The following is a 19,971-nucleotide window of genomic DNA, read 5'->3' as shown; positions in this document are numbered from 1 at the left end:
TGGGATAACTGTGACAATAGTTTACATTAGAAACCTCCCCAGTTGTCCAAGAAACCACACTTAGAATTTCTACCTCTGTGAAACATGTTTAATTGCTCAAAGTGTAGCTTGGGGCCATGAAACTGATGGGGGATTTCGGTTCTGGGCTAGTTCCCTTTGGTGCATTAGGCAGAACCAGTCACATGCTACTATTGAAGATATTTTGTTTATTAATCTCTGAGTGGTAGGGAGATTTCATACTGGGAAGGCATAATAGTTCTATACTATAGGAGCCCTTGGTTCTCTTTCCCACTCTGACAGAGTCTCTCTAACCTAAGCCACATCAACTTTGCCTGCTGTATGAGAAACAGCCTCCTATATAAATGACTTCCTTGTTTCTTCTAGTCCATTCCTTACGAGTGGAAAAGACACACCCTGCAAGCACACCTGCTCTCTGTGCGCCAAACCCTTCACTGGGCTGCCATTTAACGTACAAAACCAGAATCCCTTTCCCGTGCCTGCTTTTCTCTACAAGTTCAACTTATTCTTTCTCTCTCATTGAGCTTTAGGTGACAGCCATCTTCTGAGACCTTCTAGAACCCCTGTCTCTTCATGGCCTCAGGACCGACCTGTGTGCTTGTTCCTTAATCTGGACCACCTTTCCCTGGACCCTAGCCCGCTAGGGTTCTCACACTTTGTATGTAGGAAAACAAACATATCATTTCCTGGGGTTCTCTCTGATCACCTTTTTCAAATCTCTCTCCAGCCTATCCACACTCACGCATTTTTATTCCCGAGCCATTGCCACAGACAAAGGTCCTTGTGTTCCTGTCTCAAGACAGATTACAGACAAGTGCAAATGGACCTTTGTCCGTATCATTCCCCCCACCCCCGCTCCAGCACCAAGCACATTCATCCTGGTACACTGCAGCTCATCAGTAGGACAAAGTCCAAGGACCCAAATTCTTAGTCTGGGCTCTCCTATCTAAAGCTTCCTCTAGTGACCCAGCAAGCTATTAATCACAGGTATGTTTTCAAGCCCAAAGTATTAATCTATTAAGCAGGATAACAGTTTCTCTAATTTACACGATTATTGTGAAGGCCCCATGATACAACGCATGAAAAAGATGTTGGTCTGCAAACATCAGGTTTTAGGCTCTCTGTAAGAATAGTGGGTTCCCGGGGAAACCCAGAGCCAATACTTAGTTCCTTTCTGTCTTTGTGAAGCAGCATATCATTGTCACTCCTGCCCCCGCTATCCTAAATGATTCTCCATTCTGTATTCTTCAGCAACACGTTTCTGCTGACAGGAATTTGAACTTAGGTTCAGAATTCTCCCTGGGGTTTCGCAGTGATGTAGACCCAGACCTGCCCTGACTGTGAAAGACAGGAGATAGCAGCTCTAGTTCATGTTTTGAGGTGGTTCCCCATTTCCTTTGAAACATTGGCTGCCGAGGAACTTCTCCCAAAGGCATCCGGGAGTGCACTGGAGCCCCCCATCCTCCAGCAGAGCCTCAGAGGTGCTAGCGCCCCATAAAGCGGTGCTGGCCATGTTCTATGTAGCAGAGGCTTCAGGTCTCTGCTCTCAGCCCCCACTCTTTTAGAGGTGACTCTCTGCAGTGGATCTGTGTTGGCCTCGGTTTGGAAAAGTCATCCCTAAGGACCACATAACCAACAAAACCATCCCTCGTCTTTTACAGCATTGCGAACACACAAACACACCCACAGACAGGGCCTTTGCAGTACCCTGTCGCAAGGATCACGGCCAGTGACACTATCTCAGCGTGGTTAACTAGGCTGTCATCCAAAGGGGTGCTTCCAAGGCCAGCTACCACCAACAGCTTTCTTGCTATGAAACAGTTTACGTTACCTGCAGAGCAGCAAGAACAGGGGCTTCAGTGGAAACGCCGGACGTGAAAGTCATTCTCTACACGGCTTCTTTAGAGCACTATTCTGCCTGCAGTGCCTCTTCCGGAGTCTTTCAAGTCTAGGGAGAGTCACAAGATGTGTAAGGTTACATGGGAAATGAGTAATTCATACCAAGATGTGTTGATGGCACTGATAGCAGTCCCTGGAGGTTGTGGGATATCTGGGTCGTGGTAATGCAGCAGAAAGGCACAGAAACCAGCCACTATTCCGTCGTTACAGTAGCCTGGGGAGTCGACTTGATTCTTGGTTTCTCTGATATGGTCTCAAGGTAAAAAACAGCAGTTGTTCATGATCCAGTCAGCAAGGTCACCTCAATGCCAAGAGGTCCTAGCGGGAGTCAAAAATGCCAGAGACTGTGAAGCCAGTGAGATTTCCAGTTCACAACACTCCATGGCCCTTATCATGGAGCAAGATATTTTTTTCCTCCAATTTTTTTTAAAAGAAGGACAGATTCCCCAAATCTATATACCCGAAATGTTGGATTGTTGGGAGCTTGTGTGCCAAGCCCTCCTGTCTGACCACAAGGGACTGCAGAAGAGGAATGGGCGGATTCATTAAACCTTCACCCTTTGAGTTTCTTTCTTTCTTTCTCCACCTCTGTCCATCACATTTAGCTTAAGTACCAAGAAAATCAAGCAGTGTTTGAAATTTCACGTTTTAACCTTAAAATGTGGGTCAAGAATATTTTGGATTCCTTTTTCTATAAAGTAGGAAACCAGAAGCAAAAAAGCATTAGTCGTGTGTGTGTGTGTGTGTGTATGTGTGTGCGCGCACACACACATGTGTGCATTCTTGCATGTGCATGCAAAGACCAGAACAGGATGGCAGGTTCTTCCTCCATGGTATTCCTTTTCACTGTCTGGATGCAGGATTTCTCACTGAGCTGGAAGCCCACTAATTCAACTAGACTGACTGGTCACTGAACACTTGGAATCCAACTATCTCTGCCTCCCAGTGCTGGTTACAGGCACACACAGTCATGTCTGGCTTATTTGGTTTCCACATGAGTGTTGTCAAACTCAGGTCCTTAGGTCTTCATGTTTTTATACAGCACCTGCTATTATCCACTGAGCCACCTCCCCAGCCCTTGTTTATTTTTTAAGATGAACCTTATTGTGTGAGAAAGGAAAGAACTTCCCTCACCTAATGTGTGCAGATGTGATTGTTTCTCGCCCCTGAGATCTCTGGAAATGTTTATTTTGGTGTCATAGAGAGCCAATTACCTACTTAAAAAACATTTTAAAGCTATTTGTTTATTCCTATTTTATGTGCATTGGTGCTTTGCCTGCATGCATGTCTGTGTGAGGGTCTCAGATCTCCTAGAACTGCAGTTACAGGCGTTGTGAGCCATCACGTGGGTACTGGGAACTGAACCTGGATCTCCTGGAAGGTCTCCCAGTGCTCTTAACCACTGAGCCGTCTCTCCAGCCCCTCAACTCTATATTTTTTTCTCCTGAAATTAATTCCTCAAAAGCTCTGTAGCTCGCTGAAGATGTGTGAGTAACTGATTTATGCGTGTGCATTTATGCCCTGGAATAACTGCACGGTGGAGAAAGCCCGGGACAAACAGATGTGAATCAGGGTACCTCCATCAGAAATGGCGGAGGCCCAAGCCTTGCTGCTAATGGCTGGAATGAACATGCTCTATTTCAAGTTAGAAGAGTTTGCCCGTTTGTTCTCGAGGTTCAGTCTAAACAGTGGGAGTTCGATGGACATCACTATTGCTTCTGTTCTAATCAAGTCAAGATCATCTCGGCATGGTGGCTCACATATTTAATTCTAGCACCCAGGCGTCTTAGGCAGCAGGATCATGAGTGAGGGGCCAGCCTAGGCTACATTGTGAGGTTGTCAAAATAAACACAAACACCGCCATAGGCATTTGTGCACATATGTGTGCATGCACTGGTAAACACACATGTGCACACATATGCACATTCACATACACTCACAGGCACACACAGATATAGACCTGCACATATACATGTGCACACACACAGAGATCCACATACACCCCTAGGCACGCACATATGCACATATAGACAGAGAGACACACATGAGCATACACAATACATGCGCATCGAGGGGGTTACTTCTGTCATGACTGCACTGTTTAATCAAAGATCTGTCGGCTTCGAATATACAAACTGCCTTGAAATCTTGTGTACATACAAAATACTAAGTTAAAACCCAGGAACTCAAAAATTAAGTGGGAGACATAGAGGAAGATCCACAGTGGCTGAGTTGATATTGCCAAAATAGGTACTTCCAAAGCAGGGAGTTTTAATCTTTGCTGAACCCCATGGTCACTGCGCAGCAGACATCTCTGGCAAGGGTGCATTGGAACCACGGTTCCCACTCAGACAGCAGGCTGGAACACGCAGGTGACGAGGCAGATGAACACGGGCTTGCTTAGCTTTCTAAATGTCTAAGCGAGCCTACATGCCAGCTGCATGGAGAGCAAAATCAACAGCCAGAGCCGGTTGTCTGATGGACAGATGTGCCAGAACAGAGGTGTGGCGAAATCAGAAACAGTGGGTTGGGGGGGCGTGGGGGACTCTGGCAGGCTGCTGGCCACCTTCAAAACCCACCCTCCTTTTGGTCTCTCAGAGAGTCCCTCTGTGGCTGGTAACAGAAATGGGCAACTTTGAAAACTTTCTTCCCACCTCCCATGTAAAAGAGCCAGGAATGGAAAGACTGTGAAAGCGGGGAGGTGTGGCTCTCTGTAGGAAGGATGTCCAGTTTCTGTCCTTTTCTATCTTTCTATTTTTCCGCCTGGAACTCTAACACGGCGGCTAGAGCCATTTTTAAAGAGATGGTACAAGCGTACAGACGTACAGACAAAAGACTGTTGGTCTCAGCCTACAGCTCCTCAAGCCACTGAGCCAGTAACAGCAAACACCCCCTGTCCTGAGCTTTTGTTAGATGAGAAAAGCAAGCCCTTACATATTTAGGCAACTTGCACTTTGAAGGATGAACACAGGAAAAGGGTAATGATGCTTCTTGCTCTCTCAAATAGCAAAATTAAATTTAAATCAGGTTGAAGTGAGTACTTTACTTGCTCAACAGCACAATTCTGTACACAGTCAAGTGCAAAAATATGTCTCAAATATGCTGAACTTCTCATCCGTCTAAATTTGGAGGCAGATGGAGGCTTTAGGTAAACATCTAAAGGATGGCAGCCGGCAAGATTTACCAAATTAACTCCAGTGCCGGCGAGAGCTGCAGCTGACTGACTAGGCTTCTCTGAGGCCCCCTTCACCACATGGCAAGCTTGGATCACCAGGCACGGATCACCAGGCAAGGGGGCGGTCCACACAATGTCCCAGCATCACCCTGTAGGTGGGCTCCCTTCTTGAAAGGTTCTTCTCACATGGGCACTTTAGGGGCAGGTTTTCAATAAAAAGATGTCAGTACCGCGTGACTCAAAACCACTCTGAGCGGTTGTGCCCCTCACCCTGCCTTCTGGCTGCATCTCCCTTTTTGCCACGCACTTGCCCCCTCCATCTGATCTTTGGGTACATCCTACAAGTTTGGAACTGGAAATCAATGGTTCTAGTTTGAGTCCCAAGTCTGTCACCAAGGAGATGTCATGACTAGATGGCCTCTCCCTCCTGGGCTAGGGAGGAGCAATAAGAGCTCTGGTTCCCATGGTGATGAGATGGTGAGTTGAGTTGATGCCCTGGGTGTGCTGTGGCAGGAAAGCCGGATAGCTGATAATTAGGCTCTGAGGTATTTAAAGCAGCTGGTCCAGTGATCAAAACAGGGAGTCCTGCTCAGGGCGTCCTGCCCACTCCATACCCAGAAACTGTATTTGAGAGGTGACCACCATGGGGTCTACAGGCAGCTGAAGCCAAAGTCACAATAAAGGTTTCTATGCTTCTTGTTGTCCCGGGCGGTCAGATCGGGGCCCACAGCTGCAAGCCTGAAACTTTGAAAATACATTTTTATAAAGAAGTCATCATAGGGATCATGGGAAAGGCAGAATAGACCGGATTAAAACCCTGTTAAAGTCCCTGCCCCATGTTGCGACATGTTCGGTGCCTTGGTTAAAAGTCTACTATCATTACTTCTTTCTCAATAACTCACATGGTTATTCCTTCTTTTACTCTAAAACTTCCATTATTCTCTATTTATAAACTAATTGAGGACCATAATGATCTTTTTTTCTGGAGCTGGCCAGGTCATCTGCTACAGGCACTTGCTGTCAAGCTGATGACCTAAGTTCAATACCCAGAATTCACATGACAGAGGGAGAGAAGTGACTGCCACAAGCTGTCCTCTGGTCTCCATGTGTGCGAACACACACACACACACACACACACACACGCACGCACGCACGCACATACACACAGAGAGCACTAAATGTCAGAATTTTAAAAAAGACATGCCTTCTAATTTTAGTGGTAAAATATAGAGAACCCAAAATTGATCACTTTAACCAGTTTAAAATGCCGATTTACATGTGAAATTTCCATCTTTACATTAGAGACAGTTACTGCTATTGATGGGGTTAGGCATGCTGCGTCCATACACACAGGCACCAAGCACGCTCGGGTGACTATAGCCAGAGCACCGCTCTGCAGCATCAAAGACTCCTGTGTGCTGTGCACCCATCAGCACTATCCGTTCCTGAACTGCGTCCTTTCCCAGAAGGACTTCGTGTCTACTGAATACTAGCTCCCAGTTCTCCTGTATGCCCAGCCCCTGGACACCATCCTTCCACTGTTTCTAGGACTTTGACCACTCAAGAATCCACACAACAGGACGCATGCAGTATTTGGCCCAATGTGATGTCTTCAAGAGTCATCCATGTTGAAGCATGTGCCCAAACGTCTTCCCTTCTGGAGCCTGAGTAATCCCCCACTGTAGGCCCTGGTATCGTTTGCTCACTCATTCCAGTCAGTACCTATTGGGCCTGCTTCCATGTTGCTGTGAATATGGGGGAATGAATAATTTGAGTTACTGCCTTCTTTAGAATATACACCTTATTCCTTGCTTTTCCTAAGGGAGTTTTTAATCAGTTTTTTTAATTTTTTTTTAAAGATTTATTTAGTTATTATGTGTACAGCATTCCTTCCATGTGTGCCCACATGCCAGAAGGGGGCACCAGGTCTCATCATAGATGACTGTGAGCCACCATGTGGTTGCTGGGAATTGAACTCAGGACCTCTGGAAGAGCAGTCAGTGCTCTTAACCACTGAGCCATCTTTCCAGCCCCAGTTTTTTTGATTTTTATGCCATGCACTTTGATCACATTTACCCCTACCTCAGCCCCACTAAGATTAACTTCCACTTCCCCATCTGTCCAGTTTTGTATCCTTTTTTTTTTAAAATCCAGGTCTCCTATGTGCTGTTCATATATTTTTGGAGCTGTGGTTTTTCCATTGCAGTGCGGGAATTACCAGGGGCCACACCCAAAAAGAAAACTGACCCCCCCCTCTCTTGACAGCAATCAATGCCCCTTCATCTCATTGTCCGCCCACCCAAGGAACACTTCCTGTGTGCCTGCCACACGATCAGAGGCATCATGTAGACACATCTAAACGCTGTGCTGCCTTGAACTTGGAAATGGAAGTGAGGTTCTGGACACGCACACGCATGATAAAAGAACATAAAGCAAGTACATACAAGGGGGGTGAAGTAGTTATTGATGGCCGTTTGCAAGCCGGAGAGCCTGGGAACGTTCCGGTCCAGGAAAACACTTCAACAGTCCTGGTCTGGCTGGGAGACTGGATGTGCCCTGAAGAGCGGCTGAAGAAAGTCCAAGAGGCTGGAGTCTGGAAGCAGCAGAGATTACAGCAGCAAAAGCTGCACTTGTTTAGGGGAGAGAGGAACAGATAGAGCCCTGCTCTGACCTGGGCCCCTTCATCTGGGAGGACCAAGGTGTTGCCCGCCCGGAAGCTGTGCCATTGCCCCCCACGTCGATCCTTTCTGGAGATGCGTCCACTTTCACCAGTTCAGATGACCTCCTCAGTTCAGTCAGTGGGAGACCGAGACCAAGCATCACGGATAGCAGAGACAAGATTTACAGACATGTTGGTAGATGACATTTGGAAATGTCTTTCATGGGTCTTTTTCTTGCCGTGGTATTGACTTTCTTAGGATCCTTTCTCAGGTTCTCTCGTCCCATCCCACACTCTTCCTTCGGCTTTGCCAAATCCTTAGCCGCATCCCCCGTATTTTGTCTAGTCTTGGCAGCCTAAACCATGTCCGTTCTGTGTACCATCCCACAACTCTGTTTGGACCCATCTGCTCCAAGTCTCCGAATTTGGCAGTGGAGGGAGGGCAGGATGGTGCCTGGGAAGAGCCAGGCCCTACTCTGCCAGGGTGGAATGTGGGGTGGATGCAGTCAGCCTAGCCTCTCAGCTGTGCCACCTCCATACAGGCAAGCAGAAGGAAGGAAGGGAAACTTGGTGTGCTTTCTGTGCCGTTGCCAAGGGTCTGCCATAGCTGCTTCCCCACTTCCCCCACCATGCGCTGCTTAGTCCTGGGTCTTCTCCATTTTGCAGACCACCAGGAGAAACAACAAGGCTTGCTGACCCCTGAAACAGGTCTAAGCTGTGGCTGTAATTCTGGGATGAATGGCTATGCCAAACTCTTCTAACCACAGAACAGGGCTGCTTTCTCAAAACAGGCCGTGGCACAGAGCAAGGCCCCCTGCTACCCCCTCCCCCGTAGGACCAGAAAGGGTTAGCTTTAATGAGTGTGTTAGCTGCAATCTGTTTTCGACCTTCAGAACACACTGCAGAGAGTCCTAGGCTTTAATGAGCTGCTCAGTCCGTCAGGAGTTAGACCCTTAGTGACTCATGACACAGACAGCCAATCCCATGGAGAGATAACCCACACCAGAAAGCAAAATAATGACACATCCAGATATGAGCCCCACACAGACATCCACCCGATAAGCCCTAAATAACAAGGGCACAGTCTCGTTGACACCCGGCTTCAATAGAATCCACATATAACTATAGTCCCTAGAACGCCTTTGTGTAGAGAGTGTCTCTCTACTGTCTTGCTCGCTATACTTACGCCAGGGTGTATCTAATAAATTCTATTCCTGTCTTTGTTTTGCCTTGTCTTGAATTCTTTCACCACCCACACATCACTGGCCTGTCACCAGAGTTCCCACACAGCATAACCCATCCAAGACACCAGACAGGCTGATGGGACAAGCCTAAGTGCAATTGGGAGATCTTGGTCAAAAGGACAACCACATTTAACTTCCCTTTCTAGATTAGAAGACAAAGGTAAAACCTAGATAGCAGAGAGGACAGCAAGTACAAGAAATAGTAGTTAGGAGCAGTCATGTTTAGGACACAGCACACCGCCATCAAATGCCACTCTTTGGGACCTAATGCACTTGACAATCAGAGGGGCAAGATTTCTTTAGCTTTCATACTCTTAAAAGCAGGAGACAAGCAGACTGAAGATTTGGTTCAGTGGTTAAGAGCATTGACTGCTCTTGTGGAGGACCCGGGTCCCGTTCCCAGCGTCTCCACATCCGTGTACCACCTGCAACTCCAGTTCCAGGGATCTGGAGCCCTCTTCTGGCCTCTGTGGGCATCAGGCAGGCATGTGGTATACATATGTGCATTCACAACATAAAATAAAAACAAGTACTTCTTAAGTTTAGGAGACAAAGTTCCCACACAAAATGAGCAAGCGCCCTGCTTCCTGTGGAAACCACGCAAAGCCTGCTGTGCTCGCCCGTCTTTTTCCCCTGGTCATTTTCCCACTCCACCCACCACCTGAGGCCAACTCCCTCGCCTTCGTCCTGTTCTCACAGCTGGTAACAGTCTGTCAGTTTTCCCTCTCTGCTCTTCCTTTCCTTATGGATCTCCCTTGCCACATAAGACTCCCATTGCACGCAGCTACATGCTACTGATCATGCGACACAGATTCAATATTTAGGCCCTGCAAAGATCCTAAGAGAACAGAGGCGACAAGCCTGACTCCTGCACAGGGGAGATTTGCTTCAAATATTAGACAACTCCATCACCACTAGGTACTTTTGTGGTTTTTTTTTTTTTGCCTGTTTTTTGTTTGTTTTTTGTTTTGTCTTCTCATCACAGAAATAAGGAAGACCGTCATATCCCAAGAGGTTTAGCAGCAGCTGGGGTGGAGCTTACTGGCAGGGCATGAGTCTAGCATGTACAAGACTGCATATTCATCCCAAATATACAAGACAAAAACAAACAAACCAGTGGTGTAGGAGGCCCTTCTGTTTGTGTGCTGTTTTCATTGGTTAATGAATAAAGAAACTGCTTTGGGCCTGATAGGGCAGATCTTAGGTAGGCGGAGAAGACAGAACTGAATTCTGGGAGGAAGGAAGCAGAGTCAGAACCGCCATGGAGACGCCAGGCCAGACCTGTTAAATCTTTCCTGGTAAACCATAACCTCGTGGTAAACACAGATTAATAGAAATGGGTTAAATCAAGATGTGAGAGTTAGCCAATAAGAGGCTAGAGCTAATGGCCAAGCAGTGTTTTAATTAATACAATTTCTATGTGATTATTTCGGGTGTAAGCTAGCCGGGTGGCCGGAACAAGCCGCCTCTCCTTCAACAAACCAGAAACAAGGAATGGAGGTGGTATCATCTTGGAGGGAAAACGAAAGCTTGGCTTTGGAGATTCTAGATTTGGGTTTAAGTGGAAGTTTTAATGCAAGCAAGGAGGAGGCTAGCAGGGGGTAAGAACTTCATTACAACAGTGCAGAATTCCAGGCACGGCCATACTCTAGAGGGCCTGGCTAAATCCATTCCTGCTATACAGCTGTTCTGCTGTTTGCCTTTTGAAACTTCATCTTTGTTTTTGAGAAAGAGTCTTGCTATGTAGTCCTGGCTGCCCTGGAACTCACGGTGTAGACCAGAGTGACCTTGACTCCTGAGTGCTTGGATTAAAGGCGTGTACCACCACGCCCAGCAACCTTATGACCTTCAAAATGCATTTGTGTCATCTACGAGCTCCTTTAAGGCCCATAGAGGGGCACATTTTTACACTTAAAATCCTAGATCATCTGAGACACCCGACTCACTCTAGACTCCAGCAGAGACACCGAAGGGAAGCGAAGCACAGAGGGATTCTAAGGCATGAGTTTCACTTCCTGGATTCACTTTCGTGCCCCATAGACTCACCCTCCCCCATAGGCCCTAAGTCTATGTACAAACACTAGCAAGAGAAGCAAGCCACTCTCACTGGCAGTTGCTGACCAGTGTGACCAGGGGCTGGGTACCGGGATGGGGTTACATCAGCAGGGCGGACACAAAGGGAGGACTTTCAGAAGAGCAGAGACTCAGAGGCCGCTACTGCCAGGACTGACCATGGCCATTCTTCTCATGCTGGCTCCACAGGACTGCAAAGAGGCCCCAGTTTTGTGCCTCATTAGTTGTGAGGAGGGCCACTCACAAAGAAACTCACATGTCATTAATTCATTGGCCTGTACCTCAGTGACCCAACTGGCACCGACGAGAGGCTTGGTTTACAGGTCAGCTGAAAGAAGCGAGACCCAGACGGTTTTGTGGCACCTGGATCTGGAACGATGAGATTTAAACGCAAGGAGTAATGCATGGGCCCCAAACAGCAGCTGCACCCCTCCATGGACCAGCGCTCACCGCAGGGGCATCCGTGGGCGGGCGGGTAGCTCTTTGTTTTGGCTGACTGTGTTTGGCATGAGTCACTGTTCAGAATGAAGTTGCCAAAGGGGGAAGAGAAAAAGGTAGCAATACAAAACCGCCGTTGCCCTGGATGGCTGAGAACTACAGGCTTGCAGAGGGTTGCCGCCCTAAGGGATCTGAGAAAGCATTCCTCAGGAGGTCCGACCTAGTCACCAGGGAGGGGCGGCCCGCGCTGCTCTGCACTGTCCTGAGCAAATGACCCTAAGGAGTGGCTTGGTGTCTCTCTGTTCTATCCTCCCCAGAGATGGTAAAGGAGGGGACCTGGAGGAGCCTACCATGGAGCTGGTGACCCTCAGCAGGGAAATGGACAGATGAAGAGCCAATGAGTAAAAAATCAAGAGAAGCAAAAGCTGCTGGGAGGATCTAAAGAATCCAGGAAAGCTGGCAGCTGGGCCAGCCACCTCCCGGGGCTCTCACACAGTCCCTGGGCAGTCGTAGAAGTGATGCTTCTCAGTGCTCAGACGACACTGAAGCAGCTGGCCCATGTCGAACACTGCTCAAAAAGTATCTTTTGCATCTCTGGCAGTTTATCAGGGTTTTCCAGTGTAGCCCTTGCTGTCCTGGAACTCACTCTGTAGACACCGATGGCCTTGAACTCAGGGGACCTCCTACCCCCACCACCCGCCTCCCAAGTGCTGGAGTGTTGGGATAAAAGGCATGTGCCATGATATCCAGCACAATCCTCATACATTTGCATCTAAGGTTATAAACTTTCTAAGATCCAGACTGCCCAGCAGAAATCCAGCCTTTCCCTTCCGACCACCTTAGGATTCCTTGTCAGCCCCGCCCTGTCTGTGCTGCACTGCCTGGCATTTTATATAACCCGCTTTCCCTCTGGTCTTCTACAGTTTCCTATATTTTCTCACTACACGCTCAGCAGAACAAGTTTCATAACATATTAAAGAGTGACCTGCTTTTACCAAATGATAGCTGGCTTCCCCACTTCTGAAACAGTCAATACAGACCTAATACTTCCCCCACCCTAAACCCACACTGAGCCCACCATTCCTGTCTATTAGGACTGAGCTACATTTAATTAAACTGCAGCTAGTTACCAATTAATTTTATTTTTCCTCTTATCCCTGAAGTTTCAGACTTCAGAACCTGCTAGGAAAATTACCAGCATTTGGGAATGCATATCAAATGGCATGCAAAGTGATGCAAATTAATACCAGGCGTAGATATCTAAACGGTTTGGACAAAGTTTGTAAGCCCCCACTACACTGATGACCTGTCTCACCTGCAGTGGATCCTGTTCCCTTTCTTCTTCTTCCTCCTCCTCCTCTTCTTCCTCCTTTTCCTCCTTCTTCTTCCTCTTCCTCTCCTCTTCTTCCTCACCCTCCTCCTCCTTATTTTTGTACTCTAGACTATTCTGGAACTTTGTAACCCAGCTAGCCATGACTCTTCCTGCCTCAGCCTCCTGAGTACTGGAGCTATAGATAAGTGTACCGTGTCTGGCTTGGATTCTCTTATTACAGCTGTCTCCAGTCACATTCAGTATCTTTACACTGATACACTGGGGAAAGCACCATGGCTTGGAAACTGTCCAAAGGGATGTAGGCTTTAACTTGCTGCTTGTCGGTTCTGTGGCCTTTGTCATCTCAAACTTCTCCAGGTCTCTGGTTATGTATTTGGAAATGATAGATAAGACAGCATAGGAAGGACATTATCACCATATTTGAATCAGCAGCACAGGGCTTACCGAATGCTTGCTGTATGCCAGCTACCATACACACACACACACACACACACACACACACACACACACACACACACTGTATGCCAGCTAATACACACACACACACACACACACACACACACACACACACACACACACGGCACACACTACACATGTGTGCTTTAAACATGAAATCCTTGCAAACAGTCCTTGAGGAAGAACAGAGCCCTTAGGTGTAGGGTCATTTCAGAGACCAGGACAAGGAGTCACAAAAGCCAGGAAACTTGAGCTAGGGAGCAAGCATGGGCATGACAGAGCCAAGAGGCAAGCTGTCACAGCCTCACCCCAGGGACCTTGTCCCCAATCACAGTACAGCTGTGCTCTGCGGCCACTCTCTGTATTTCTGCCATTATTAAACTTGGGTGATCTACAATGTCAAACTGCAGTCACACTTGCTTCAAAACACTGTTTCTTTAAGGCACTGACTGTTGATAGAGTTTGATTGAACTACCATCACCATAAACCTTTTTTTTTCCTTGGTATTCCAAGGGAGTAATTCCCACTCTTCTGGGCGCCATCTTCTTCCACTGGCTCCATATTCACATTTAAGTGGCTACAAAAAGCCATTCCAGTCGGGTGGTGGAGGTGACGCGCGCCTTTAACCCCAGCACTCGGGAGGCAGAGGCAGGCGGATCTCTGTGAATTCAAGGCCAGCGTGGTTTACAGGAGCTAGTTCCAGGACAGGCTCCGAAACTACAGAGAAACCTTGTCTCAAAAAGCCAAGATAAAAAAAAAAAGTCATTCCTTGGCTTTCTTCTCACCTTGGAAGCAGCCACCAGACCTGGCCACCAGCTCTCTCTAGATGCTGTGCCCTCAGGATTCACTTTTCCACCTCCTGACCTCCACTCCTTCCTCTTCACACCTCATCCTGATTGTGAAGCAGCCACCTTGGAAATATATCCAGATTCCACTCTATTGGCCACAGGGGCTGCAGGGCTCCTTTCCAGCCTCCAGGACTGAACGTATCCTTCTTCCTGGGACCTGTTGCTCCCTGTTTCCGGAATAGCAGCACCCCAATTTATGAACCCTTTCCACTCACATCCTCCACAGATGTCCTCCGTGACATGGCCCAGTCCACCCACCAAGTCAGCACTACCTCAGTCCTTGCAAGTCATTTGAGCTCAAACAATCCTCCCACCTCAGCCTCCTGGAGGCTGGGCCTGGAGGCACCTCCACCGGGCTGGGTTTGTTTTTAGTCACAAGGGTGTGAGGTTGTTTCGGAGATCCACCTACACTCTGTGGCTGGCCCCACCTTCTACCGCATCTCAGCAGCAGCCTTCTCCACTGTCCCTTCCGGCTCTTGTGGGACTTTACCAGCCCAGACCACTCCTGTTCTCTGCTCGTAGGATACACACTGATCCCTTTACTTCCCCAATTCCCGAGTTTCAACAGTTCCTACTCATCCTTAGCTCACCTTCCATTCCCCAGTAAGGGGCCTGCACCTCCAAAAGATGAGCTATGCCCATCTGTGCCCCACAGCAAGGACCCAGCTCACAGTAAGCACGCAAGACCTTGGTTTTGTCCAACTGACTTTATGACCCCAGTGTTGCTCAGTTTTTTATTGTCTCAAGGCGGTGTTCCTGCCCAAGTCTAAGAAAAATGAGGCTCATTCAGCTTAAAGCACACAATGTAGTGCTAGTGATAAGCCCCAGGAAACCAGGACGTGCCCAACAACAGTGTGTCCTCAGGTCAGAGCTGAGTAGACAGTGTCACACGGAGACTTCCCCGTTCCTTCTGCCTGGAGTATTTGCAGCCTGCCTAGGCAGATGGAACTCACTATCGGGCTAATTTCACCCCTTGCCCTGCCCACCTCTGCAAAGTGCATAGCCAGTGCTTAGCGAGTAAACCTTGCCTCTCAAAGGAAAGGGGGAGACTCCTTCCCAAGGGAACTCTCCTTCCTTCCCTGGGCCACACACTTCTTCAGCCATTTCTCTCCTAACACCAATAAATGGTAATCCAGCACCATCCGAATCCAGCCTCCCTTACAGATCTTGATACTCGTTATGTGCAACACAGACGGTTCTCCACAATAACTCACTTTTAAAGACTGCTTCCTCCAGGCACTATCAACGGAAGCTGCCAAAACAGACTATTAGTTTCTAGACTTTGGCTTTTACGTGGCTTAATAAGTAACAAGGGCACGTTGTATGCATATAAGATAAAAGGTGATTTCTATGTCTCTCAAACCATACAGTAGACACCAATTTTCTTTCATCTCTCCTTAATCTTGTTTATTGCTCTTAAGTTTTAAAGGTTAAGAAATGGCGTGGAGCATGTGCCCCCAAACTGGCATCACCCCTCCACTTGCCCGGCACAGGGACAAGCACGTTAAGATTTCTTCCCAGCCTCTACCTGGAAGCTTGGCGCTTTCATTAGCACACCGTGCCCACCCTGAAGGCACGCCCACGTTCCTCGCTCTGGAGTCCCTTCCCTCTGTCTGGGATTCCCCCAGAGGTTCCCAGGCCTCCAGCAAGATGCCTCCACTTTGCAGGGGGTACGATAGCTGGCCCGCTCCGCAGCATGAAAACTTGACCTTAAAACGCGGAGAAGCCTGTCCCTGCAGAGGCCACGGGTTGGGACACGCGACCTGAAGCTTGACTCCCCCGGGACCTCTGTCCCCGCCGCGCGTGGAGCGGGTCTCGATGGCCAAAGCCGGGGAGGCTTCCACGCGGGAACTTTGCGGCGTCCTACTCCCGGCTGCGGCTGCCGCGTGGGGCTGCGAAGCATCTGCTGGGCGTCCGCTGCAGTCGCACCGCCACCCTCGCCTGCTCTAGGAGGACCCACGGGCTCCGCCGCCAAGAAGCCTAAACCCAGCTAGTTCCGGATCGCGCTGCCCCCGCCCCAAAGCGACAAAGTTTCCCACGAGGGAAAGTGAAAGTGGCGGGCAGGAGGGGTCGTCCCCACCCCCACCCCAGCGCCCCTCGCTTGCCTATGTGTCCAAGCCGACCTACCGGGGAGCGGGGGCCCGGGGCGGAGGTCCCCGCCACTGCGCCACTACGGCGCCTCCGAGCCCGGTTCTCCTCTGCCACCCGCGGTACCCCGGAGTCGCTTTCCCCGGATCAGCGGGACAGCGCGGCGGTCCCCGTGACGCTGGAGAAAGGAGGAGCGCCACCACCACGTTCCCGCAGAGGAAGCTCCGCGCCCTGCTCTCGGGGGTCCCCGCGCAAGTTCCGTGGCGCGCACGCCGGCAGGTCGTGGCTCTTGGGCCCCGGTACCGGTTCTCTGCAGCTGCCCCGCCCGCAGGACACACACCAGGCGCCGGAGGAACGGGATTGCTAAGTAATTTTGCCCAAAGTCGCCGAGAGGGCGGTGACAAAGCAACTCACGTCTGCTACTCCGGGCTGTCCCCCAGCACGCTGGGTTCCGGGCCGGCAGGAGTCTCCTAGATGAAAGTGGGCTCTGAGGGCGAGGCCAGCAATGGCCTGCGCTGCCTGGCGAGCCTTATCTGCAGCGTGGGAAGGTGGAGTCTTGCAGGATAATTAGAGTACAAAGTTGTGTTTTAATCAGTGCCTACATGCGGAGTATGCTTCCTCTTTCCCCTCCAGCGGACGTGAGGGTAGCAGGGGGTGATGCTGTATGGGGCATCAGAATAACTGCATCAAAGAATGGTACACGCCCATTAAATCAGCCGGGCAGCCTCTGGCTCTCGAGGGGGGGTCTTTGTAAGGCGTCCTGTGAGTATGCTCACTTTGTAAAGCAGACACCGTAGGTGTGCTGGTGCTGGTGCACTCCCCAAGTCTTCTGCGTGGGGTGGGGATGGGGGTGGGAGTACAGGACTGTTTCTGGAATCTGCCCTAGAGGGCAAGGAGTAACATAAGCAAGTCAGCCCCAACAGGTTTATTCTTTGCTCTGTTCCGTGTTTTGAAATGGATTGAAAGCCTGCAGTATGGGGGGGGGGGGGGAAGGTGAGGAGCTCAGCAGGACCTAGAATCCAGATCCAGTCAGTTCCAAAGAGTGCCCACGTCAGCAGAGAGCCTCAGTTTCCCTACCTTGGCTTTAAAAAGTGTCCTGTGTTCAGTGTGCACGTGTCTTCATGTTCATTTACAGAGTTACTGAGAGGCAAACAGACCGACTTTGCCCACCTCTCCTTACTGGTGGGACCTCTGTTTTCTGGAGAAGTCATTAAATTAGCTCCACAGTTCATCTCCCCAGTAATTCACCTTTTCCAAGCTGCCATCATCAGTGTGTGAGATTAAGGAGAAGAAAAGCAAGGATTCTAATCGTCCCCGGTTCTGTGCCCTGTTCTCAGCTTTAATGCAGTTTAACTAGATCGTCGCGCCCTTATGAAGGGGAAGAACTGCTTTTACTCTCATTTTTTTCAGATGAGAAATGGGGCTGAGGGTAACGTGGATGGGGGTGAGGGGTGGGGTTGGAGAGGCGAGAGCAAGAATGTAGACTTCGTGGTCTGTTGGGTGTGTGCCTTCAACCACAGAGGAACTCACGCGCCAGTAGGGCTGGAATTCATAAGAACCAGCAGCCATCCTCAGCCCCAGCTCAAACCACAGGAGCCTCTAGTGATCTCAAGCAGGGAAGGTATACTAGGAACACACACATGTCTGTTTTATTATTTTGAACATATCAAAATGGAAACCCATTTACTCCCTAGGTCTCCTAGGCCCAGATCTTTGACCAATCATTTTGCTGTAATTTGTTTCTACGATGGGCCCTTTATCTTTTATTTTTTACATTTATTTATTTGTTTGGGGCAAAGAAGGCAGAGGACTACTTTCAGGAATTAGTCCCCTCCCCACACCATGCAGGTCCTGGAGAAGGACCTCAGGTTGTAAGACTTAGTGGCGAATGCTCCTCCCTGTGAACCATGTCAACAGCCCAGTGATCAGACTTTTGGTTTTAACTTCCTTTCTGTCAGGGTCATAAACACCATGAAAAAGCAACCTGGGGAAGAAAGGGTTTATTTGGCTTATCCATCCCCATCACACCCCATGGTTGAGGGAAGTAGCAAACAGGAACCATGGAGGAAAGCTGTTTATTGGTTGTTTCTATACTACGGACAGTTAGCCTTCTTCTACGGCCTTTTCCAACCTGCCTAGGGATGGTATTGCCCAGAGTGGGCTGTGCCCTTCTGCATCAACTAGAATCAAGAAAGTGCCCTACAGATATGCCCACAGGCCAATCCAAAGGCAGCATTTCTTCAACTGAGGCTCCTCTGTGGGTGTGCCAAGTTGACAATCAAAATTAGTCATCAAGTGGTGCGGGAGAATTGTCTGTATTCTGTCAATCATGTATTTTAATAAAACGCTGATTGGCCAGGCAGGAAGTATAGGCGCCTCAACCAGACAGGAAGTAGAGGCAGGGCGATGAGAACAGGAGAAGGCTAGGAAGGAGGAAGCACATTCCGCCACTCCTGCGCAGATCACCAAAGCAGCAACATGTGAGCTGACAACTGAAAAAGGTACCAAGCCATATGGCTAACATAGACAAGAATTATGGGTTACTGAAAGATGTAAGAATTAGTTAATAAGAAGATTGAGCTAATGGGCCAATCAGTTTATAATCTTATGGAGTCCTGTGTGTGATTTTTTTATTGGTGCTTGCCGGTTGTGGGGTACTGGGCAGGACAGAAACCCCAACAAGCTGGCCCTCATGTTACAATCAAGCCATTCAAAAACATCCTCAACTTCACCTTCCTAAACTTTGTTTTGGATTATTGTTATAAATTATTTGTATTATTATTATTTCTACTCAGGTCATACCCAGTGTTATCTTTCTCTCCATCGGTTGCTTTCAGTGACTTAAAATCTTATTGCAAACAGTCCCCCCAGATCTGAAAGTAGGCTGCCCAAGTGACCTCCAAGGAGGAGTGTCCCTTTCACTTGTATGCATCTTCAATGCGGCATCCTACGAATGAGGTGCCTTAACACTTCACCAGTATTTTATAGCAGGACTGTGACTCCTTTGAAGGTTCTCGGTGGAGAATCCTCTGACTCCTCCTGGTGGCCAGGAATCCTTGCTAGTGCTTGGCTCCAAGCTGTAGCACTCCAATTCTGTTTCTACTGTACTCTCTCTGGCCTTCCTTCTGAGGTTTCTTCTGCTTCCAAATTCCTTTTTGATTTTAGAATAGCAGACATTGGATTTGGAGACGACTCTAATCCAATACGACCTTGGGCTAACTGGATTACATCTGTGCAACTTCTCTTTGCAAGCGAGGGTCCATTCACAGGGTTCAAGAGGACACGGAGTTTGGGGGAAACACTAACCTAGTACAATTCACAAAAGTCAGTTAATGATACAGTGTTTGAGCTGAGGACGCAAAGTGGTATAAATTGAGGTGCCTGCTGCCCTCAAAGAAACTCTGGCTACAGAGGTAGGCCTTGCACTAAGAACATAAATAACCAGGAAAGGAGATACTAAGAGCCAAAGGACTGGGGCCAAATGACAACCTACAGGCCAAATAGTAGCTGTGGGACGGCGGCTAGGGATACCACTAGGAACCTCACTCTAAGGCAAGAGTAATCCAAGCACATTCTCAAAGGGAAAAAGCAAAACAATCAAGGGAAGCTTACTGATGCACACCTCTGGGGGCAAAGTGTGCCTGGCTGTACCCCAAGTCTGCAGCACACCCAGAATTGAGGGGCTGAGGGAACGCAAGCACTTACTTCACAGAATGGAAGAACTCCATGAGTTACTGCCA

At 48.8% G+C, this 19,971-nt stretch overlaps 1 protein-coding gene across 3 annotated transcripts in view; it reads right to left on the bottom strand.

Annotated features, from left to right (window-relative positions):
• Gcnt4 (glucosaminyl (N-acetyl) transferase 4) overlaps positions 1 to 16,799 on the bottom strand; it is a 28,467-nt gene extending 11,668 nt beyond the window's left edge. The window contains exons 1-2 of one of the 3 annotated variants that reach the window (XM_048441505.3): positions 16,646 to 16,799; positions 1,850 to 1,966 (exon numbers count right to left, since the gene is read on the bottom strand). The gene's annotated coding sequence lies outside the window, so the exon portion shown is untranslated. Of the gene's footprint in view, positions 1 to 1,849; positions 1,967 to 7,536; positions 9,376 to 16,270; positions 16,622 to 16,645 lie in introns of those variants that run through there. The other 2 variants (XM_048441506.3, XM_048441507.3) reach the window with 2 other exon arrangements.
• Positions 16,800 to 19,971: the final 3,172 nt, after the last annotated feature.

The sequence above is a fragment of the Myodes glareolus genome, chromosome 15, assembly GCF_982192425.1.
Source record: "Myodes glareolus chromosome 15, mMyoGla1.1, whole genome shotgun sequence".
Classification (NCBI taxonomy): Eukaryota; Metazoa; Chordata; class Mammalia; order Rodentia; family Cricetidae; genus Myodes; species Myodes glareolus.
This window is presented reverse-complemented; position numbering and strand designations above follow the sequence as displayed.